General features: G+C 39.6%; 1 protein-coding gene across 4 annotated transcripts in view; it reads left to right on the top strand.

Moving 5' to 3' along the window:
- Positions 1-1,163: 1,163 nt before the first annotated feature.
- Positions 1,164-24,715, top strand: part of MAPK10 (mitogen-activated protein kinase 10) — a 145,591-nt gene continuing 122,039 nt past the window's right edge. For 2 of the 4 annotated variants that reach the window (XM_059844009.1, XM_059844011.1), the window contains exon 1: positions 1,166-1,482. The gene's annotated coding sequence lies outside the window, so the exon portion shown is untranslated. Of the gene's footprint in view, positions 1,483-5,905; positions 6,026-24,715 lie in introns of all 4 variants that reach the window. The other 2 variants (XM_059844010.1, XM_059844013.1) reach the window with 2 other exon arrangements.

The raw sequence follows: 24,715 nt of genomic DNA, 5'->3' as shown, positions 1-24,715 counted from the left end.
ACCTAACTGTGGCCTCCTATAACCTGAAGGGAGCCTACAGGAAGGATGGAGAGGGACTTTTTACAAGGGTCTAGAATGATGGGGTGAGGGGGAATGGCTTCAAACTGAAAGAGAGCAAGTTTAGGTTACATATTAAGAATGATGGATGGATGAAAGATAAATTAAAGAATGGTTGTCCCATCCCTGGCAATATGCAAGTCCAGGATGGGTGGAGCTGTAAGCAGCCTGGTCAAATCAATGACATCCCTGCCCAGGGATATTCAAACTGAGTGATCTTTAAGGTTGCTCCCAACTCTCAAACCATTCTATAATTGTATGATAATATTTCTGACTATCTCTTATCCCACCCTAAATCTCATGGACGTGTAGTAGCCTTCCAGTGTACTTTCTATGCTGTTTTATGTCAGAAGAGAAAAAACATCCTGCAGTTTGATATGTGCAGAAGAAATGTTATCTGCTCAATTTTTAAACTGGAGGGCATCAGAAGTCATCACCAACTCTGCTTGGTTCTGTGAGCAAAAAATGCAATAGTTCCTCTGTGCAGTGGTAGTTTTTAGAAGTGAGATTTGTGGCAGTCTAGCAGTGGGCACAACATACTGCTGGTGGGGAGATCTTTAGCAGGTCCTTGGGCTTCTGAGATACTCCGAGGTCTGCACTGCTTGTTCATTTGAGCAGTAGCTGTGTTCAATAGCTGCAGGGATGTGTTGTAATTTTATTATTTTTTTTAAATCCCTCTCCCAGGCTGAAACTTGATTGAATTTTGAAGATGTCTGCATTTTTTTTAGGGTGATGGGCATTCATGCCTTTGTATAGCAGCTAATGTAAACAAAAGAGCGGATCCACACTGCTGTTACCACCTTCCCTCTGTACTGCAGATGCCTGAGCTGCTGCTGCTGGTGAGTGCTACAGGAGGCTGCTCAGCTTCCCTTTGCAGGCTGCTCTATCCCCTGATTCTCCAGGAGATACTGTGGCTGTGGCTGCAGATTAGATTTTTCTCTCCCTCCCCCTGCGAGACCTCTGTGTGCTTTGACGTCATGTGTGCTCCTTTCAGTTGCCATAGCAGCCCCATTCCCCAAGCTCTCTGCCTGTCTCCTCTGGTAGGTTCCACAATGGTACAGCCAGCATCACGCTGCACAATGGTTTCCAGGCAGTGAAAGAGCGTGATTCAGCAAGCCACTCTTCCCCCCCCCTCCCCTTTTATTTCATTATTATCAGACATTTTGCCTCCCCTTTTTCTGTTCTCTTCTACCCTCTTCCCCAGGCTTTTATTCAGTTCTTTAAAGGAAAACGGTGATTTACCTTGAAACCAACTGCCCATCTTTCCCCCCCCTTTTTTTCTTTTTTTTCTCCCCCCCTATTGTTATAAATAGCCCTTTTTTTTTTCCTCGGCACTGTTTGGAATGTGATTTAAAAATACCACCTAAAGTCGCAGTTTGGGGAAAAGGTTTCTGGACAAGGAGAATAGCTCGCGAGCAAGGAATGGTAGGTGGCTGATGCTAATATTCTTTGACTAACTGCTTTTGCAGGGTGGGGTGATGAATATTGATTGCTGCTTGAGAAGGAAAAAAAAATATTGAAGCAGGGGAGAGGGAGAGAGAGGTTAATGAAGTAAACTGCCAAGCGAAGCAAGAAGGCTGCACCTGTCCATTTTGTGGCCAGAGGAGCATCATTTTCCTGTCTCTGTGCGGGTGGGTACGAGCGAGTGGTAATGTTGGGGCGCTGTGGGTGACCGGCGGCCGTGAGAGCAGGGCAGGGGCACGCCGTGCATGGCAGTGTGGTGGTGCTTTACCAGCTGGCTCCTGTAAACACTGGGGCTTTACTCAGCCTCATCACCTCTAACGCTGCCTGCAGGCTTTGGGGGGAAGGAGGTGTCTTGGCTTGCAGTTCAGGAGAAAGATGAGGGTGCTGTGAGGGTTATGTGGTCCATACACAGCTGTAAAAAATTTGAATGTGGAAAAATAAAGAGAGGACAGGGAGCTGGAAGATTCAGAGGACAGAAGTCTTGGCCTTTTGTGGAGTGATTGAATGCCAAAAAAAAAAAAGTGTGTATGTGGAAGTGTTTGACAGACCTTGTTGGACACGGGGGTGGGGGTTGTTTTTAAGCAAGTAGCCTTTAATCATCACTCTTCCACATTATTTGGATTCAAGCTAACAGCTCAGCCCACTGGCTTTAACAGAACCACAAGAGCTTTCAGGAGAAGTGTTTACAGCAAGCTATGGGCCAGTTATTTTGCAAAAGAGAATTAACAATCTGTAGATGCTGCAGTGAAATCAATGTTGCTTTGCAGGGAGATCCTCTGTCAGAAAAAGCTACTCCTACAGGAAGAAATGTTGGTTTTGTTTCTTACAGCAGAGTGACATTATTAGAAATAATAGAAATTTGCTTTGGATAATTAAGTGTTACAGCATTGTTTAATAAGCAGGCTGTGCTCCCAGTGAACCATGATGGGCATGTTTCACACCATTCGTGTGCTGGGGGATTGTCAGCTTGTTTACATGGGCTCCTTTTGCTGCATAGCTTCCTGATATCCTCAGTGCAACTTTCTCCTCCTCTGTAAGTTTTACCAGAGACTTCTGCAGGGGCAAACTGACGCTATGTGGAAATACAAATTTTGAGGGAAATTTTGGCATGGACTAGAAATGTATTGGGAGGAAAATGCAAATAAGGATATTGTAACTAATCAGAGGAGTCTGAAATCAGCTTGGTGGAGGACACAGAGGTTGTCCTGCCAGCCCAGCTTTAGAAAAAGAGAAGGGTTAAGACAGAACAGGCTGATGCCGGTGGGGCACAGGGCTGTTTGTCTTTGCCCATGCCTTGGGGAAAATGGGGTGCACCAAACCCCCACTATTTTAACCTTCTTTCAGTACAATGCTGTGTAATCACTGGTCAGGAGCACTGGAGCAGTGTTTTCTTCTGTGGTCCTCTGGCTGTCTGCTCTCTTCCTGCTAGGAATGGTGGCATAGGAATACCCTTTCAGTTGGCTCAGCTAATGACTTTGTCTTACAGGGATGTGGATGTGAATGACAAAGGTGATTTGACCTCAGCCATTAAACAATATTCTTTTTCCCTGACTCAATAAACTGCAGTCTTGCTCATAGCTCTCTCCTGCTGTTTCAGAGTATGCATAATTTTTCAGGGTCCTGTTGTAAATATGGTTTTGTTGAGGAGTGTTAGGGTTACAAGGATGTTCCTAAATAGGATAAGGACAAAAATCACTTACCATGAAAAATAAGTTAACTTCACCTGCCTGTCTGCCTGCTTGGAAAATGTCTTTCTCATTGTTAAAAAGCTCCTTCAGTGCACACACAGGTTTCTGTGAGCAGACGACAGGGATGAGTGTTTTCTTGTAGGCTTAGGGGTTTTTTTCCCTGCTGTCAGTGGCTGGCATGTTTGCAGCTGTTTTTTAGTGATTTAACAGTACTGGATCAATACATCTTCAAGCAGTGTTACAGTACCAAATCTGGCTTGGGAAAGCAAAGAGAGAGTTACCAAAATTTCACTGCCATGGTATTGGAGAAGGTCATAAAGTTCACTTGTAGTTTACAGTTCATTGCAAAATTCATCCAATTTAGGGAGGGCTAAAGCAGGCCCAAAGGAGTCCTCCTTTGGGCCTGCTTTAGCCCTTCTTTAAATTTGTTTTAGCATTGCTTTTGCAGACAGCATCATAATTTTCGTAAGACTTGGAAGAGAGAAATGCTGCATTTAGGGAAAGGCCTCTAGCTTTAAAATTGGCAATCTCTTAAGCTGTTGTTGAGTAGATACTACCCAGTTCCTTGGACAATTCCAAATTACAGAAAATATCACCAGCTTGTTGATAAATTTTCAAATCCAAGTAAATTTTTGGGTTTTTTGTCACAAGCATGCTATACCCATAGCCCCTCCGATTCCAGTGATTACATTTTGAGCTTACAATAATAGCACAACTAGAAATGATGTCCTGAAAGCCTAGTGATTGCAGAATCACCACAGTTGCTGTTCTGTTCTGTCATCAGGAGTAAAGGAGAGAGTCTTCATTGGACTAAAATACTGAGTGTGTATATATATATATATATATATATATATATATATATATATATATATATATATATAAATTCTGGCCTTCAGTGCTTATATTCTGCTTTTGATTCTTGCACACTTACTGTTTTGAAAGCTACTTGCAAGGAAAATGAACCCTCATGAAAGGACCATCAGTGATTAAAGTAGAAATCAAAAGCAGGAGAGGGGATGGGATGAAATTTCCTGTTCCTCTCTCCACTGTTTATGAAAGATACACAGCTCTTCTTGAGCTGCTCTGTGTTTTAGCCTGATAGCTGTAGCTTTGTTAGCAAGCTTTAGAATCAGTTCTGGCTAGTTGTTAGAAGAGAAAGGCAGGGAATTCAAATCCCAAAATGTTCCAGTCTTATTGTTTTTTTATGCAGTGTGATTTTTTGGTAGAAGTTTCAGTGTGTGAACTCGCTAGTGGTGGTGGTATGTTCTCAGTTTCATTTCTACACGAAGGATGTGAATTCATGAGCTTTATTGTACCCTAGGATCTTCCTGACTATGCTTGGAGCACAGCAGTTGCTTTTTGCAGCAAGAAAAGGCAACTGTTGTGTTTTTAGGCATGTTCTGGGCTTTTCTCCCATCTAAGAACAAGATCCAAGACCATGTTGATGACCCTGTGAGTGCAGCCTCTTGCTCACATCACAGCAGTGACATGGGAAATTTGGGATCTGTTAGGACCTGATCTAACACCAATCTTTAAGTATGTTGGACTCTCTCAGGACTTTTGTGAGGTAATAATCAGTAGAAGTTGGAGGTCCAGAAGAGACTTGCAGTCAGTCAAGTCAATAGCTGCTTCACCAGGATTCTACACTAAGAGGTCAATAGCCCAGCAAATTAGGAACTGTAATTTGAGGGTGAGATTTCAGGAGCCTGAGTTGGGCTCTTTTTTGTTAAGGAGTTGTTTTCTCATGAGGATTTTAAATTTTCTGTTCTTAGTACAAAGTTTTAGTTCTCAGATACTTGAAAGCATGTTAGGATACAGGTCAAACCTTATACTTAATAGTAATCACTTCATTTTGTTCAATGGTTAGGTTCCAGAGCACCATGTTTGATTGTTCCTTCTCTTATTCACTATCTTAATACCACAGCATTTGCTTTTTCCTACAGTTCTTGAGGTTGTCTGTAAGTTTCTTGGCTGCATGTGCTTTGTCAGTTGAACATTTTGTCCCATGCTTTGTTATTTGTTTTTAAAAGGGTGTTTATTTGATAAACAGCAGCAATTCACAGGCGTTTCCTGATGCCTATATGCATCCATATCACACAGTTTTTAAAGCTGTTAATAATGTCACAGTAAAATTTAATTTCCATCCCCAGGTATTGGTGGCAGGTGACTGTGTCCATATCTCAACTTGTCATAAACATAACATAAAGTTTCTGCTCTTCCTCATTCCAAATAAAAAATTTGAAGATCTGGCCTGAGAAAGATAGATAGTATAGAAACAAAAATAATTATTTTTGATCAGTTTTATGTGGGTTTTTTTTAGTGCCATCTGTTTCAATTTGAACAATCTTGAACATGTGCTCTTGAGCACTAAAGCCTTGATTTTTTTTAAAATTTTGATTTGTTTTTTTTGCTGGTGGGGGAATAACTGTGACACACTTCTCCCATTTAAGCAGCACTTCATTTTGCTTTATCTTCTATCCCCTGCCTTTCTTCTTTGTGTGGAAGAAAGGTAATTTATGGTACAGATACTGCCTGAATGGGATGCATTATGGTATTACCAGAGGAAAATCTAAATTCTTTGTTATATAATGTGAAGATACTGATATTCCAGGTTAGTTTATTTTTCTGAAATTTTCTGTGTCAATCAGACTTGAAAAATAAACCCCAAATATTTCTTTCTCTTTTTTTGTGCTTAGGGCTAGTATTAGAAACCTGTACCAACAGCAGGCCAGACTCAAATATCAGCTATGGCAACCCATGCATGAAGTTGATGCCTTTGAACTATTTCCTATAGATGACACATAGCACATGCTGTGGTGAGTCAACAATGTATTATCTTATTAAATCATACTCCTTGGCAAAAAAAAAAAAAAAAAAAAAAAAAAAAGCCAAAAGATGCTTAATGCCGGAGTGCATGCTGATTTTTTTACCTTTATTTTTTTTTTCTCTTTGGAGGGGGGAGGCAGGGAAAATTAAAGTTACAACTTGTAGTAATTTTTAGTACACATTAACATAATGCTGTCATCTTATAATGAGTTTGCTAAGTGTATAATTTCTGCATTGCACAGTTATCAGATGGAGCACATTCAGAATGTGGTTTCAGAGAAAGTGTTAATATAGCAAAATAATTTTTTAAAAGACCCTACACATGCAGTGTTCTGAGCTCTATTTAAAATGGCAAAATCTGTTTCCCTACTGCAAAAACCACAATTTTGGACTGATTTTTGTAACTAATGTTTTCCATCTCTTAGATTTGGTGTTGGGGGAGAGGAAAGGTTGTTTTGTTTCTCTTTGAGGTGACTGAAGAAGACTGGGGGGAGTATTCATGGACTTTTTTGTCATATATCTCTTTATTCTTGGACAGGAAAATAGGGAGAACAATGATGAAAATCAAATAATCTTTTTAAAAATCCTTTGTAGCTTTAACTGTCTTAAGTCTGCTAATAATTTCAATGCATATTTCATACATAATAAGTCATTTTGGTTCTGATAGTTTCTTTAGGATGGTTTTGGTGTACCTTTGGGAGATGAGGAATTGTTTTCAGATTTCTCATGTAATCTCAATAGAATTGTTGTCAAAAACTGCAACTGTAACTCCATTAAGGAGTAGCTCCAAGTCACTGAAATGTTTCTGTAGGGAGATAGAACTCTTACTTGCAGATGTGGCATGTGGTAACGTTAAGGGTGATGGAATGAACGCTTTGGTGACACTTTCAGCCTTGATGAAGCTGAAGAAAAAGATTTAAACAGGTGTCAGTTAAATGTATTTGCCTGCTTTGAAAGGAGATGAGTAGCAGAAAGCAGTGCCTACTGGAGTGCCACCGAGAGAATTTGTGTTCTATTGGAATCTAGAGGGTTTCCCAAGGGGAGAGGACGCACACTGGACATGGACAGTGATTTGTGGCATGAGGAGTCACAGTCTGGATGCTCACATCCTTGACTTGTGGACATCCAGTGGAAGCATCCAGTACATTTATGTGGAACTTAATAACCTCTCTTTTTTACTACTATGATATTTTTAACTTCTTATGGCTTTTAGGGCCCATTGTCCTAAGGTAATTCTGGTTAATAAGACAGCCTTCATCTTGGCTTAATGTCTGGGCTTTAGAAACTGTGACACTGAGCCTTTTGCATATGAGTGGGTCTGGGTGACTTTTGCATTTACAATGAAGCCTGAAACCATTTTTAAAAAAAATTAATATTATTTTGCTTTAATTCTGTGTTTAGGAGCCTACAGATAACCTGCTAGTTGTAGATAATGAGAACTTTAAATAAGCTGGCAACAGCAAAGTATGCAAGATTTCTGGTAGTTGATGGAGTGGTGCAAATAATGGATTTTGTTAACATGTCCATGATGAATGGTTGCTAAACAGACGTTGCATGAAATTTTTATGGTGTTTTGTACATGTTAATGCAATTAGCTGATAGTCATGGCAGCTCAGTTCCTCTCGCCATTAACATCATTAAATTGCTGTGTAAGTAGAAAAATTGTTCTTAAGAAGCTGGCTGATGCTAATCCCCACTCCTGGTGATTTCGAATTTAGTAGTATATGTAGTGCTGATTTTGGAGAACAGTGGTACTGCTGCCTACAAGCAGTGTGACTTGATCATTTGTCCCCCAGGTCACCAAAATGTCTTTATCTTAGTGTTGCAGCTATTGATATTTGCTGTGTGATATTTCAGGAATTTACCAATGGCTCTGTTCGGGTTACTTTCTGAGTTCAGGGCACATCTAAGTCACCTCCCCCGGCTCTGTTCTTCCCAATTTTGATTTTAGGGTGGGTAATCAGTGCAAATACCAGGTTTTCAGAAACAGCATATGAAATGTGTCAAAAGAACTCAGAGATGTCATAGAGAGAGAGTTGCTTGAGAAGTTTCCTCCCAGTTGACACAGCATTAAGAGGCAAAATTAGTTAAATATGCCTAACAGAAGTTAAAGATTACAAAGTCTTGTTGTGAGGCTACAAAAAACATCTGTAGGTGTCTTCAGGCATTTAATGGATTTAAAGTTCTGTCTGTATAGGAACTAGGCATGCACTTCTGTAAATGTGTGGGTAACAAATGTAGTTTGAAATCTGGGGCTTGTGGTCTCTGTGCAGGCTCTCTCCAGTTGATATTGCTCATTAAGACAGTTTGATCACATAGCTTTATTTTGCATTCACCAATATCTGTAGGTGAAAACACAAGCTTTGCAACTGTAGAAGTTGTGTGTGAAATCAGAAACCACATACAAAAATTAGCATATAATTAGTGAAGTTGAATTAACTGCCAAAATCTTTTTTAAAAGGCCAGGAAAAGAAGCATTTGGAGAACAAAAGTACCTATCAATATTCATCACAGAAAAGATCAAGCAAGGAAAAAAACTTGGGATGTTCTGTTTACTAAAAAACTGATGTTAGTGCTGTGGGCAATGGATGTTTTTTACAGCTCAGTTAGCAATTTTATAAGAAACCATGTGAGAGAAAGGTTTTGTTACATCTATGCAGAAAAGCAAAGTACCTGGGAGAAAGGAATTTTGGGGTTTTCTAAGTGCTTGAAAAAACATTTGAGGATCTATTTTGTAGTGTCTTGGCTTGGTATCTTGCTACTACAATCACATGGTTTTTTAAAATATTGTGTTGTTTCCTCTAATGTTCATCACAGGTGTTAAGTGCATGAGGAAAAATCAGAGGAGCTCAGAGCACAGTTTTCTCTGAGACACTTGTGTTCTGCTCCTCTGCCTAATAGAAAAACCATGTTTATATTGAATTTGCTGCATATGATAAATGTAAAAAATTACTACCTGTTACTGATGATGGCCATGTAATGTGCAACAGATTTCCCCTTGGAGGACTCTTGCCTGAGCCTATTTCCAAAAGCTATTTGTCATGTGATCAGCTACATGCAAACAAAGGTTTTCCAGAAGTGAGCTCTAACACTCAACACTTCAGCTGCTCACCTTCTCTACTGGGTTTTTTCCAGAAAGTGCTGGAATCTTCACTTTGGATTATAAAACCCCTTGATCACCTTTTATTTCAATAAACCTTGCTGGAGATGCCCATAAAGGGAATTTTCCTGCCTTTGCATTTTTTTGTTGTTGTTGTTGATTATCTTTTTTTCTTTTATATGGATTTTCTCTATTGTGTCCTCAGGATATTGTTTTGCAGAGTATTTTCACTGCCCTTTAAACTCAGATAATGTCATGTGGGTTTATACTATTAGCTCTTATTCTGATTCATATCCCTTCTCCCTCCATCCTTGGTTTGTCTTTAGTTATTCCTACAGCTCCTAAGATTAGTATTTTAATTTAATTATATTGAAATATAGCATTGCCAACTCATGCAATATTTGGGTTTTTTTAATGCCCTAGGCTAAGTATCACATACATGTGAGAAACCATGAGTTTTCCTTTAGCAAATTGTAGGCTTTTTGTTTAAATGACTGAAAAAAAAATTGAAACTTGAGTATGTGAAAGAGTGAGGCTTCAAAAACGTACATCCCTCCCACCAAGGTTATTCCCTAGTGTCATATTGGAATTTTGAGATCATATAGCATGAGTCTTAGACGTTTGGGGCAGATAGTCTTAAAAAAATTTTTTTATTTATTTGGAAAGTGAATATTTGCTGCATTTCTAATGCTTGTAAAGACACAGACATACCATATGTTATATCTATGTCTGTATTTCCCCAGTAGTTGAACTGGCCCAGCAAAGGTCAAGCTATTTGCACATTTAAAAAGTGAAAATAAAATTTATCCAAAAAATTCAAGTACCTGGTGTCTTTCTTTGAAGGATCTCTAGTCTGGTTTTGCTCTGGAATACTGCTGGACCAAATGCTTTTATTCTGCCACATATCAGTCTCAGCTTACTGAAAAGGAGTGAGCCTAATTTATGAGCTTAATGCTTTCCTGTGTCAGGCGTGACCTGTGAATATATCCCATGAAATATTTGTGTCTGCTGTATTTTTTGAGTTCCTGGTGGAAAAAATAGCTCTGAACCACCTGCCAGGCTAGTTCAGTATTTGGCAGGCTCTTCTTCCAACCTTATGGAGAATATCCAGGACTATTACTGTGGAATATGGGAGTAGAATGTCAGACAAATATCTTCTGAACCTTTGAGTAGTTTTGCAGCGTGATTCTTAGGAGCTGTATTAAAATAATTTTAATAGCCTGCAGAAGAATAAATGGAAATGCCAAATCAATAGCAAAAAACACCCGGGATGGTGCCAGCAGAAAGGTGGAAAAGAGACCAAGACTGCAGTAAATTCAGCTCTGCTAATGGGCATGGCATGCAAACTCATATTATATAAAGTGGTGGGAAGTATTTTGTGACCACAGGGCGAAAGGTTTTGCCTGTTTCCTCTTCAAGGCCTGTCAGGGTGCTGTGTCTCTGTGCCAATTGCTTTGTGGCCTGTCCTTATCAAAAGTGCCTTTCCTTCTCACAGTTTGTCAACAGGAGCAGAAACCTGAGCATTCCATGTAGTACTGCCAGCTTTTCCTCTGCTCTTGTGTGTGTTGGAAGGATTGGGGAGCACTGGCTGTGGGTGAAGGGTGTTGCTCTTGTAGGGAGGGTCACCCACAGTGCTGGCAGCATAAGCTGCTGCATCCCTGCTCGCTGCACAAGGATTTAGGTGGAGTTGGCTCAAGGCTGCAGTGTGCCAACTGCTGTGCAGGCATTAGGTGAGCAGCTTTAAGCTCTTGGGCAGTCATTTCCCAGCTCTAAAAGGGAGTGAAAGAAGCCGAAGGTGTGTAGGGGGTTATCAGTGCAATGCAGCAAGTGTGACATTAATGTCATATTCCTTCTCTCTTAGCTGTCCTTGTTGGGATGGAGAGCGGCAGGCAGGTGAAAGCACAAAGGCAAAAATGCATGGTGCAAGATTGTCCAGAAGAGTAAGGTCATCCAGAGGTCATTCCAACTCATTGTACATCCACAGCCTCATGTACAGCACTTGGTATCCTTCCTGCATTCGATGCAGACTGAAGGTTGGCAAGAAGAGAGGGAACACTGCAGGCATGGTGCAGTACTTGTGCATTCTTAATGTGTTCAAATTCCGGGTAGAATTAATGGGAACAATTCACCGGTGAGGAGTTCGAGGAGATGTAATTATTAAATAGGAATTCCTGGGCTGTTGGATGTTGAATAGCTCTAGATTAGTTTTATAAAAATCAGAGGCTTACAGTTTTTAATCACTTTAAAGAAGAGTAAGAATATAAGAACAGCCAGTAGTCTCACAGGAAAAAATCAATCTATAAAAGGCTTCTGTCCTCAGTGGCCATTAGCTAAATATTTGGAGAAGAAAAGTAAGAACAAGATAAGCATTTACCAATGGTTTTCTTGTTGTGTCCTCCTGTATTCTGGCAGTCTGACTTTTTTTAGACATAGTAATTATATCTTTGTCTTAAAAAATCTCTTTCCTAATTCACCATTTTCTGCCTAGTATGGGTTTTATGAGATCTTTTCTAGATATTCAATATGATGATCAAGTTCTGGTTGCATTGAAAATTCTGGAATTTTATTTGTTTTAAAAAGCGATATTGAGTGTAAATATTACCCCTATTCTGGGGAAAAAAAATTATTGTGTGAACCCACTGTAAAAATGCAGGGGCCTTTAAAATACTATAAATGTATAAAAAGACTATAAATGTATAAAAGCATTTTGATAAGATGTTCTGTTCCTAACAGATATGAAATCATAGCTAAAGGTAATATTTATACAGCAGGCTGTGGAGTAATTTATTTTGTGTATAGCTTTATGTTCACATGGTTACTATCCCAAGCTGGTTTATCTAGACCAGTGCAGCAGGTAGAGTAATACAATGGTTTGGGCTGAAGGCACTTTGGAAGGCAAGGCCTTCTTTCTGGGGATAACTGGGGTTACAGGGACTTTCTGATTTGCTTCCTTACTGCCTTTGTTTAAAAATCTAACTGCAGTTAGGTATCCAGCTAGTGGGGCTACTGTCCTTGGAGCAGGTGTCAGTGCTCTCCATTCTGGCCTGCCAACACTGCATGAAAGGAGCCATGAATGGGAGGATTTTCTTGACTTATAGGCTGTTAGGATTGAAATAGAGCACACAGGAGAAGGCAGGGTGGAAATAATTGCCCTGAGCTTCATAGAGTGGATGTGATGGTTTTTCTTGGTCACACATCAGAACCAGGTAAAATAATGACCTAAAATGGTATCCAAATGTTCCTGTCCCTGTATTCTCAATGCAGTTGTTTCTCTGAACATAAGTAGTTACTGCTATGTCTGTGTATTATAATTTCTAACTTCACTACTTCATACCTAGTTCAAATCAGTATGAACACGTGATTCACCACCAAAAATTCATAGACAGTGTTTAAAAATTGACTCCAACTCTTAAAACAGAAACTTGAAGGGCAAGTCAAAAAGAAAATTGCATTTTAATGCTGGTTTTCTTGAAACATAAAATTCTCTCTGAGATGCTCCTGAAAAAGATATGCATAGCTTAATTGTGAATCATAATACTACGTAAATGCCTGCATTAATTTTATGTTAGATTTCAGTCATCAGCGCGTAGATAAATGTTTTTGGGGCATTATGAATGCTTGATTGGCTGTTGTACTTAAAATTAATTTTTTTTATCTGCCAAGCTGTGCAAAGAGAATCCCATGGATGTTTTCCATGACACAACACTGTCAAAAAAGTACCCACATGGTTGTACAAACAGCAATGATCCATAAACCCTTTCATAAAGTGTTTTGAAGGTGATATATAGAGTCCTCAATGTCACCAAACAGTAGTGCAATTCTCTGCTTTTCTTTTGAGAATTTGGAAAAAATAAAGACAAGGATACCTGCTTGGTTTTGGCTTCTTTGGGCAGAGGTGGCAGTTGTTAGCTGAGGTTCCATGTGTGGCTCTGTATGCAGAGCATGAAGCTCAAAGTGTCACATGGGAAGCAGTGTTGTCAGAACTGAAGTATTCAAAAGCTTGCAGTGAAATCTTCAGGCTTTGAACTGGTTTGTTTTGATTTTGTGGGCTTGCAGGCCACCTTCACTCTCATTGCTAAGGTTTGCTCTGAAAATCAAAAAGATGTAAAACCAAGCAGAACTTGGTGGGGTCGTGGAAACAATGTGAAGGTTGATTCTGGTGGAGGTAGATGCCGCTTTAACAGGCTGAAGGCAATAGGGGCAGTTTTTAAAACAAGAAAAAGTATTACACATAAAATTACTGCCTAGAGACCCTAAATCAAACTGTAGCCCCTTGTATGTTACAATGATTTTTTTTTTTTGAGTTCTAAGTGTAGAAGAGAGGGCAACATTTAATGTATTCTAAGTCTTGTGTCAGGATTTGACTGCCAGCAACAAGATACAATGTAGTGGTGATTACTAAAATGAATTTGACCTCTGACCTCACACCTGGAAATATTGCAAGGAAACTTTGTACTGCACAGTGGTCAAATTTTAATCATCTGCAAGCACACATCAGTTCAATTAGCAGGCTTACTCCTCTCTGGGGAGACTTCACCTGGAGTACTGCATCCAGCTCAGTACATGATAGACATGGGCCTGTTGAGGCAGGCCCAGAGAAGGCCAAAAATACGATCAGAAGGCTGGAGCACTTCTCTGAAGAAAGGCTGAGATACTGGTGCTTCAGCCTGGAGAAAGAAGGCTCCAAGGGAAGAGCCTTCCAGTACTGAAAAGGGACTTCTAGGGATAGGGAAAAGATAGGGAAAGATAGGGATGCTTCATAGTAGGGGCAACAGGACAAGGGGTAAGGGTTTTCAGCTGAAGGAAGGTCAATTTAGAGCAAATATAAGGAAGAAATTTTGGGAGTTGTTTTAATTTAGGGTATTGAGATACTAAAACAGATTGTCTAGATGTGATAGGTGCCCTATCCCTGCAAATATTCAGGATCATTCTGGATGGGGATCTGACCAACCTGATCTGGTTGAAGATCATTGCAGGGGACTTGACTAGATGACCTTTCAAAGGTCCCTTCCAATCAAAAAGAGAACAAAAGCTTGCTCAGTAGATAAACCAAGAGCCCTGCAGTGGACTACTGCTATTTCACAGTGGCTGTGCTCATTGAGCAGCCTGACCTAGCCCTGCTCACATGCTCCCTTCCCCACTGATGCCTCATACAGGCTTTGGGGTCATCAAGCCTCTGGTTTTTCCTATCCATCCTGCTGGGTTACAAAGCCCAATTGCTTTGATCTTGTGATGTGGACTACTTCTGTCCCACCACCTACTCCATTTCTTGCTGCTCTAGATAAACACTGCTTATTTTTTGCTTTGCAGTTGAGGCACTGTGTTAAAATACATGTCATTTTCACAACTAACACCATTCTCTGCATGCTGGATCTTTCTGCAGAGGTCAGCAGAACTCTGGTTTGGATTTCATTCAGAACTTTTGGAGGGGTGTAAAGAAGGAAGCTTGCTCTTTTTATTTCAGCCATCAGGATAGCCAGTGTTTTGCTTTAGAACCTGCTTGTAATAACAACAGATTCCAGAATCAAGTTCTTCTTATTCCTGTGCCTTGCTGACAAAACCATTGTACCTCCTCTGCATCCACCACCTGTTTTCAGTTTTCTTTTCAATGTCCAGTATTCTTCAGATATGTTGCTTTGTAGTTGCATCTTTTGCAGTCTCTGTGTTAGAAACTGTCCTTGAAAAGGTTTAGTGGATGTTTCCCAAAATAGATGCTCTAAGTAGTACTGTATGGAATGCTCAGCAGAGCAACTGCATGGTTTTGGCTTGATCTGCAGGCTTGTTTTCTTTCTAGTACAGCTCAGGGTAGTAAGTAAATGTGATGTTAAAAACTTGAAAGAAGGTTGCGTGATGTCTTCAAAACAATACCATAAAAATTCAACTTCGAAAGAAAAATTCAGCCTAAACATATTGAACAAGTTCAGACAAGCAAGTCTGTACCTGGAAAAGCTTGGTTGTGATGAGACTGTTTAATAGCCATGCTGGAAAAGAAATAGATTTCCTTGTTTGGGATGTTCCTTTATTCAATCAGTAAATCCAGACCAGAAATCAGTGGCTGTTTGAGTTATTTCACTGGGCACCTTGTCTCTGGATGGTGAAGAGGGAGAACACACAGCAAAAAATGCAGTGTACCTATGTTCTGCAGGATTTATCTTGCTGATTTCCTCCCCCCCCCACCCCGTGTGAGGCACTTGCTTTTGACACTTCAAATTTATGTTATTTATTTTCGATCCTTATGTTCTAGTGCAGAGCTTCCACTTGGAGCTGAGAGTTATCTGAGGGAGAGAGTGCTATGAATGCCTTCTGTTTTTCTGTGAGAAGAATGTTCCTGTCCTCCAGAAATTCTGTGTTGGAGCAATGAGCTGCAGTTTGGAAGGACTGTGTATCACTGCTCTGAAGGACAAGCATATGTAAAAATAACTGGCTCAGCAGCCAGATAGAGGCAGAACAGGGATAGATGCAGCAGAATAGAGGCAGAATGAGTTTTAAACAAAGGAAGACTTATGTTTAACTGTGTCATTTTCTTGGATTTATATCTGTTACATCATTGCACTTAATGAGCACGTGAGGAGCTTTGTGATGTTGAATATACCTAAACCCATGGAGAGCTTTTTTCATGTTTATTTTACCTCCATCTGATATTGTTTACAGTAACTTTAATGAATATATAACTAGCCATAAACCCTGAAATGTTAATCTATATTCATGGTGAATAGTATTAGAGTATCTCTTGGTACATTTCATGGTTTTACATTAATAAAACTTTCTGCTTTTTATTACCATGCAGGAAAATAAAGCATGGTGTCAAGAGAGATTTAAGCCAGTATTCCATCTCCAATGCTATGTTATTCTGCAGATGGATAACATGAAATTCATGCAGAAAATCACTTTGTTCCTATAGTAAAAAGAAATATTTGGGCTCAAAGCTTCTGCTAGGCTAGTAAGTCATCAGAATGAATAAGATTTTCATTGTAGGTTTGGTATTATGAGTTTATGTAAAATATTGCTTTTTAGTAAGTGATTAATTCATTTTCATTCACTTAGGGTGAGGCCCAAAATACATCTGCCTCTTTATCAAAAAGAGCAGATGTTGCCATTAAATTGCTCAAATTTACCATCAGAAAATGGTATTGCACTTCTGTTTTGGCACTTAGTCTTTATACTCGGTGATTTTTTTCATGTTCAATATCAGTCTTTTAGTGATGGCTTCCATATAACACATATAATGGTGATTGGGGGCGGAAACCTTCAATTCTGGTGTTTACTGCAATTTTTTATTGTAAGATATAAAATGCTGTACATTTATGGAATACAAGCTATTTCCTCAGGATGAAGAACTTGGCTCCTTTGTGCATGTGGTATTTTGTGCTATTTTCAGTGCTATAGAATTTTATGGCTTAATTGTCTAGCAAAGTGCATTATCAGCATTGCATATTTGCATTGGCATGTCAGTCTTGTTTTTTTTAAATAAATAGAATATGTAGTAAATCATAAGTGGCTTTTCAGAATTAAAATTAAGTCAGTGAATGAATTGATTCGTCCTTGCATATAGTAAGTGTGTTTGTTTGCAGAGTACCATGCTTGCTGTTGAGATGTGTTGTAACTGAAGGATTAAAAAACAAGGAGAAGAAAAAGTGAGGATGGTGTGGGACAAAGACAAAGGACAACAACTTTGACTCCAAGTTGTTCTTGGAGCCCAGGTTTGGATGCTGTTCGTGACATCCTGCAGTATTTTTGCAGGAGGCTTTCACACAGTCAATGTGGGTTTGTTAAACATTCAATAAGTCCAGTTGACAAGTGTGCTATGCTTGCAGAACCTGCAGCCTAGAAATATGGAGGACAATGCAAAGGGTGTTTGCATAAGAGGGCAAAAAAAGCCTGCTCCTAATATGACATTAAGCCTTTGTCATTGAAGTTGGTTGGTAGGACAAGCAAGTGCCACAGGAAAAATCTGCTGAGGGAACAAGTGCAATTAGTTACCAGCATTTGAATTATTCATCCAAATTAGGACTTCAATCTGTTAATAAAGTTAGAAGTAGGAAAATACAAGCAAGTGTCTGACACTGGTGGTAGCTCCAGATTGGAAAAACTTTTGACTTTAGCTAAGTTCTCTCAAAGATGAGAAGTTGTTTTGAGGACACCATGGCTGCATGCAGGAGGGAAGACCCAGCAAACCAGTAGAAAACTTTGTGGCTTTTTGAATTAATTGTGGCTGAAATATCATTAAGGGGAGGAGACAAGCCAGAGGCACGGGAGAACCAGGCACATGCTGGTCCTTAACTGTGAGATTTCCTGGTCAGCAGCAGCAGTGTGCTGTAGCTCTGTGACATTGTGTTCTCTGGTCCATCAGAGGCCTGTCAGTACTGAGGCTTTACTGTTGCAACTGTTCTTATTTTCCCTTTGTCTAGAAGGCATCAAATAGGCTGCTCTATCAAATAATTTTGGTGTATTTACTGTCCCAGTTCTCCATTTCCCCCCTCTCATCTTGTGCTGGGGGTGCTGTTGGGAGTGGCACTTGAGGTGATGCTCCAGGAGTGCTGCAGTGGGGAGGGAAGAGTGGTGGCACTCCTTCTTCCAGGCAAGGTCCAGCCACACATGATGGCCACAGCTGACTGAAATCTCTTGATTTTACTGACACTGTTCTTACTGGCAGTTTTCTTTTCAGCTGAAATTCTGGAGAGCTGTTTCCTTTAAGACTGGGTTTTTAACCTTACAGAATTTAATTTAGATTGAATTGTCCTGTTGGTGATCAGTGAAGAGTTAATGTCTCCTTCAGTTCTGCTCAAATCGTTTTTGTTGATACCTCTTCATCTCAAGTCTTGGCTTTCACTGGATATTTATTTTGGGGTAGTTTTTGTTTTGTTGGGGGTTTCTTGTTGTCTTGTTTTTGTTGTTGTTGCTTCACACAGCACCTATCCACACACCCTCCCCAGCATGAAGTATCTTTTTCTTTTTGTGACCATGGAAAGCTACCTTTGCATTCCCAGACACAGAAATTCTGGGCAGGGAACAGTACAAGCCCCCAGCTCTAGAGGAGCTTTTTTAAAGGCACTATATTTTAGCATCAAATACTTATCCTCTTTTTGAAAACTTTATGAGCAGTGCCTTATCTAAACAGATTTTTTTTGTTTATTTACCTCTTCTGGTGAGCCTCTGAAGTACAAATTGGTGACAGGGTTGAAGGAAATGGAGTGAGCTTATTTTCTTTCTGTTTATTGTCTGGAAATGATCCCAGAGTTCTGCCTTTATTTGTATACATTGTGTAAGTGTCAGAGCTTAAGCTCATAGAACACATTTGCAGAAGATTTGGTAGGGAAGTGATATTTGTTTTGACAAATATGTTATGGCAGGTAAAAGCAAATTATTTTGCTCAATTTTTTCTGTACAATAATTGTGTAATCCTCAGTGTTATGTACTTTTATAAGTCTTGAGTTGTCTTCTAAGCAAGTCATTTAAAGGATTTCATATTGTTGTTTGATTAAAGGAAGAACTGTGCTCTCTAGGATTTACAAATTTGTGGAAGAATCTCATTGCAAATTTTATGTTATCTTGGTAACTTGGTGACTTGATCTTCATAAAACCATAGAATGGTTTGGGTTAGAAGGGATCTTAAAGATCATCCAGTTCCAAGGCTCCCTGCCATGGGCAGGGACACCTTCCATTAGGCCAGGTTGTTCAGGGACCCCATTCAGCCTGGGACTTCCAGGGATGAGGCATCCACAAATTCTGTGGGCAGCCTGTGCCAGTGCTTCACTCTCACAAGAAAGAAATTGTTCCTGATATCTAATCTAAACCTACCTTCTTCAGTTTAAGGCAATTTCCACTTGTTCTGTCACTATACACCCATGTAAAAAGGTTGTATACTCCTGCTCCAAAGGGCTCCAACTTTTTTGTAGCCCCTTTAGGTACAGAATGCTCCAGGGAGCCTTCCCTTCTCCAGGCTGAAAAGAGCCAACTCTTTTCCTGCCTTTGAAGGAGAGGTAATTTAGCCTGTTTTCCAGGTTGGAGATTGTACCGGTGACAATCATATGTGTAGTTTATTTTGGTATATAGCAAACAGAATGGGTTTGTATGGAGGCTATTTTTATTTTTTTTAACTGGGCTTCTAGTGATGACAGATCACCAAATACGTTACCAGGTCTTGTTTCTTGAATGATTCAACACTAAATTTAATTTGCATGTTGCCTCTTCTTAGCTGCAATATGGAAAACAAATGTAGGATTTAGAGAAGAGGGGATTAGTGATAGCAAGATGCATATAAAATCATCTCACACTGTTTTAAGAGTGAGCAATTGCTGGCTTGCAATTCAGAATTCATTTTTCTAATACGCTTATGTTAACAGTTTTATAATTAAGCTTCACTTAAAATTATAATAATAATTTCCTTTTCCATTCAAGCATAACAAAGCACTTAAAAAAGCATTAATAAGCCTCATATAATCTTTGAAAAATAAGTATTATTGCCCCTATTTTATAGTTGGGTAAACATAATTGAGGGTAAGTGATTTAGTCTGAAGTGACAAATCCTGAAAAGGCCACCTCCTGGATACCTTTCAGCTTGGTGAACCTCAGTGTTAAAGTGCAGGTATCAGGCTAGATCCTTGAGTATTGAGGCTTAGTAACAAAAAACAACCCCAACAATGCTTAGTGTAGATGGAAAACTGTGTAATGAACATGCATTGTGGCACAAAATGTGGCTCTGAGATTCTGGTGGAAAAGACAGGTCTGTGGTGCATCACCCTGGCAAGGGTGGAGATGTCTGTGCTCTCTGCTGCTGTGGAGATGAGGAGCCAGGAACACGTCCTGGAGTGGGTGACCACAAAAGCAATCCATGAGCATCCTCTGAGCAAAGCATCATGGTCAGTCTCTTATTTCACACCTCGCTTGTTCAAACATGAAGACCCTGAATCTTGGCTGGGTTATAGGACTTTGATAATCCCTTGACAAAATGCCCAGTCCAAGCTGGATTTGAAGGGCCTTGTGTGTTACCTCAGTTCTTTGAAGTTTGTCCAGTAGCTTCCAAGTAAAGACTTTTTATGTAACCTCTTGATAATGTGTGCAAATAGAAAAAGAAAGCAGTCTAAGGTCAGTTGCATGTTCACATAGGGAAAACTTTCCTTTCTTTTGGGAAGCTGGTTGGTGGGAGATTGTCAAGGTGCATTTAATGAATAAAAAAACCTAATGGAGTAAAATTAGACTAAATTAGACAGTAAAGCTGACTTTGCTGCCATTTCCAGAAATATATCCTCACCTGCACCACAGCAGGAAATGCAGACTAACTAATTACAGATCCCTCAATGAAGGCATGCCACAGCAGGCTAGGAATAGAAAACCTTCCTTCCTTCAGAAGGAAAAAAAAAAAAGATTAAAAAAAATTAGAAGCAAACCCTCATAAATAGTGATGAAGCCACCTGAAAATTAAAAGCCCACCTTTTTGGGAGATGGAGAATTTCAGTGTGGCCAAAGACTGCTGTTGGCTTCTAACTTAAATTACACTCTGGTGTTGCTTACTGATATTTTTCAGAGATGTCCTCACTGTACCTATGTAGCATGTGTAAAGTTCACAAATACAGAAGTTAATGCCATTTACATTGATCACAGCTTACATCCATTACTGTGGTTGAAAAGGCCATAAACATATGTTGTATGTAATAATGCATATGCATTGCTGTATAGCATATATAAATCTATTATAAATTCAATATTACAAATTTATAGGTAAAACATTTTTATATGAGTGAAAAATCTTTTTCTTTCTATTTCCTGAGAGGTAATTGAGATATGAGAACATAAGGTGTTTCTGACAAGTACTTAACCTTGGTGCATATTAGAAGTTCAGGTACTTACCATATCTAAGCAGTATTTATCCTTAAATTAATTATTAAATAGAAGTTACATTCATGAATATTGATACTTACCCACAGATTAAAGGGACAATGAGTCAGTTGGTACCTGACTACTACAGTAGGAGCAAAAATTGAAGCAGTGCTGTCTCTTGGTTCATTTTTAGGAGTGAAAAACAATTATAAGGAAGTTTTATTTTCTAATAGGAAAAAATACAAATCTTTTGCTGCCTTGTTGGTGTTAGTAGTAGACTAGAAGTAAACCTAGTCTGTCTCTAGGAGGTCCTATAAGGAACCAAATAAGCAATGTAATTAGGATACTAGAGTCAAAATGGAAGAAAATAAAAATTTGGGATACTCCTCTGCATTATTAGCCTGCAGTTAGTTTTGTTTAACCTTGATTTGAGATGGAACAGCATTCATTGACTACTGAATTTTTCTTATAACAAAAATTCAGCTGCATTCTGTCATTTTTGGATGCTTTATTGTTACTGTCAACAGCATTACTGGACGCAGTATTACCCACAGGACTGAAAAAGAGAGAGCTCTTTTCCAGGGTAATTGTATGCATAACTTAATTTTAAGCAACTGAAGCATCCGTGTTACACATCTAACTTTAAGTGATTGAATGGTGTCTCAATCAGACTATCCAGGTATCTAAAATTAAGCACAGCACTAAGAACATTGCTGCATTATGCTTGAATGCAGAAAACAGAATTGCAACACAGCAGAAGCAAAATTTCCACAGGTAGAAGTCAGTTTTGTCTGCAGTGTAAGTCTTTGACAACCTCCCACAAGCACAGTTGCATGTACATCCTAGTTTTATTCAACCCCAGCAATATCAGGACATTTTTTGGCTAAAATTGATGGGCTTTCTCACTGCCACTGCAGTTAGACCAAGAGTGAAATAAAAGGCATGAGGCTGCAACAGAGCTCTCATTATTAGGTACCAGACATCTATAATCCCATCTGTGGAGATGTACAGCCAGCATCTGGGTCATGTGGAATACTCCCTCTCTCCAACCAGAAGCCCTCTAATGATTATTCATGATTAATTTTAAAGCAAGCTCTGCAATATATTAAGTGAATGTATTCTCATATTTAGAATCCCTTCCACTGATCAGCATTTCAAGCAGCTATTATTATAACAGTCCTGACAACTCCCTGATTAATCCTCATCCATGTGTGTCAGATATTATTAACACTTAACTAGTCAAAGCTCAATCTTTATTACTCTTTGAGCCTGTTTCTTCATGCAGAGCCTGAGTGGAGCTGTCACACATGTCACTCTGTCAAGCCAGGATGCGTGACCCGTTCCCACTAGTTAATTTGTTTACTGACATATCTTGTATAAAATGCCTCTCTAAAGATGGTGGTGGCAGTTCTAACCACTGGTGCACAGGTCAGTGGTGGTGGCTGCTGTCCTTTGAGGATAAATAAGTGTGCTGTAGGTATGGCACACCCTTAGTGCAGTGTTAGCTGCTTCCCATGCACACTGTGCTGATGCTCAGTCTGCTGTGGCCGCAGGACTGGGCACCAGTGGGCACAATCTTGGCCAGAGCAGGTGGCTTGGCTCAGATACTCCCAGGAGTATTTGTCCTGCTGCTCCTGATCTGCTGTCATGTAGCAGTTGCTGCAGTGGGGAACAGGTTTCACCTGGCATATTCTGCAACTGGATCTTCTGGAACAATCTTTACAATTTTGGGTTTAGAAGTGACTTTGAATTCACTGGCTGGGTTCTCTCAGTTAAGAGTAGGTGTCTCATGCATTTATCTTCTTTCATTACAAACTGAATTTTACCTGGACTGACCTTAAAATTTCCTGCTTGAGCCTTTGCTGTCTCTGGCTTCAGTCTCTGCTGAACTGATGTTCTTATGCTGTCATTAGCTATTATGTGCTGGCAACACCTTCAGGTTTTTTTTTGGTGGTTTTTTTTTTTTTTTTTTTTTTTTTGTGTGTGTTCATTAGCAAAAATACTTTGTCAGCCTGTTTAATTTAATTCCCAGAAATAATAAGAATGCAAAGCATTTTTCCCCCCTCATTCAAAGTATATGCTTCAGACAGTTGACTTTCTGATCTAATTTGTCAGTATCTGTATGGATGACTAAGTATGTTCTTAGCAATGTGGCTGCACTGAATGTCTGCTGTGGGAACTGAGGAATGCTGTCTCTCTATAGCCTTGCTAAGAAAATGGAAGCAGAGGTGGAATCTATTCTTGCTGTATCTCTCTTAAATTTGGCCTGGCTCATGCAGAGTGGGCTTCTGCTGTGAGTCCCTCCATTTACCAGCTCTGTTGTTGCAAAGAACCTATTTCTGCACCCACATATGGTGGTTGTTACTCAGCAATTGATGTATTAATTGGGCTTATTCAAGAGTTCTTGTACTTCATCACATTTCTGGGTATTGTGTAATCAGCTCTCTTTTGGTGTTGTGTCTCTGTTTAAATAAGATTATGATGAATGCTACCTGTAACTTTATGTATTTATCCAGTTGACATTAAAATAGAAGTGGAGAACTGAAGAGTGGCCTTATTCTTGAAACGGAGGATTTTACTACCAACTGTTCTCTGATCTCCATACGTTACAAAACTAAAATTCAGGTGGTTTTTTAAGTACGTTTTTCAAATGCAGGGCAGTAGATGAACTTCAGCGGCAGTACTAAAGCTGAAATGCGTGGGTATATTTCTTTCACAGTGAGCAAAGTGCAGTTGAACTCCAGTCTTCCACTGAACTAGCAGGATTCCCAGTATGGCTCAGAAACGAGACCTAATACACACAAGGAGCCTGGCTGATAACTTGTATTGCCCTGATGCAACGTGTCTGCACTTTGGGCATTTTCACTCTATCTGTGAGGTCTTACACACAAAAGCAGCCTGATCACATCTGGCTTCAACAAACCATTTGCAGGTCTTGAATGACTAATTTTTTTGTCTATTTGCATGGGAGAAGAGTAATTTAATTTTCTGCATTTTTGCTGGTACTTCGAGCACTGATCATATTTTGGGTGGCTTTGTGCAATTGCAGAGTCCTTTCAATTTGTGTGACCTGTTGTTCTGGATTCACTTTCACTGGTCCAGTTCTTGCTTTCCTTACCTTGAAAATACTTTTGTGCAGGCTGGTTAATAAAAGAAGTCTCAGTTCTCTGAGGCTCTGCAATTTATGTTGCTTTCTGCACCCTACAGTAAGAGCTCTCAATAGCTCTAGTTTCGTCTAGTTAGAATTGCTGGAACTGCTGGGACTTCCTCAAAGGACCTGGTGTTTTCTTCTGTCAGTCTGCAGCTAGAAACACTTTTCTCCCTACATTTGAAGCTATTTCGTTCACCACCATCCATTTTGACCCTCTTTGCTAGTTTCATTCACTATCTTTTGTTGCAAGTGGTAAAGAAACCCTCACTTCTGGCCCATTCAAGAGGTTGTCAGAAGTCATGGAGGTATTTTTTGGCATCTCTCAGCTTGCTTTACACACACACAAAAATAAGGGAATCATCCCCACTGAGTCTCTGTTTAAATAGAAAATAGCTGAAATAGAAAAAAGTGTGTGGAATGAGAGATGATTGGCAGGCAAATGTCAGTACAAAGCAGATTAAGAAAATGTGTCTAAGCTTGGGGAGAAGCATTGATTCTAAAAACTAGTTTTAGACACAAAGGCCAATACGAAGAAAACTGACAAAAATCCTGCAGCAGGAAGCTGAATATGTCTTCATGCAGCCTGTGCATTTGTAAATTCATAACAATAGC

The sequence above is a fragment of the Haemorhous mexicanus genome, chromosome 4 (genome assembly GCF_027477595.1).
Source record: "Haemorhous mexicanus isolate bHaeMex1 chromosome 4, bHaeMex1.pri, whole genome shotgun sequence".
Lineage (NCBI taxonomy): Eukaryota > Metazoa > Chordata > Aves > Passeriformes > Fringillidae > Haemorhous > Haemorhous mexicanus.
This window is presented reverse-complemented; position numbering and strand designations above follow the sequence as displayed.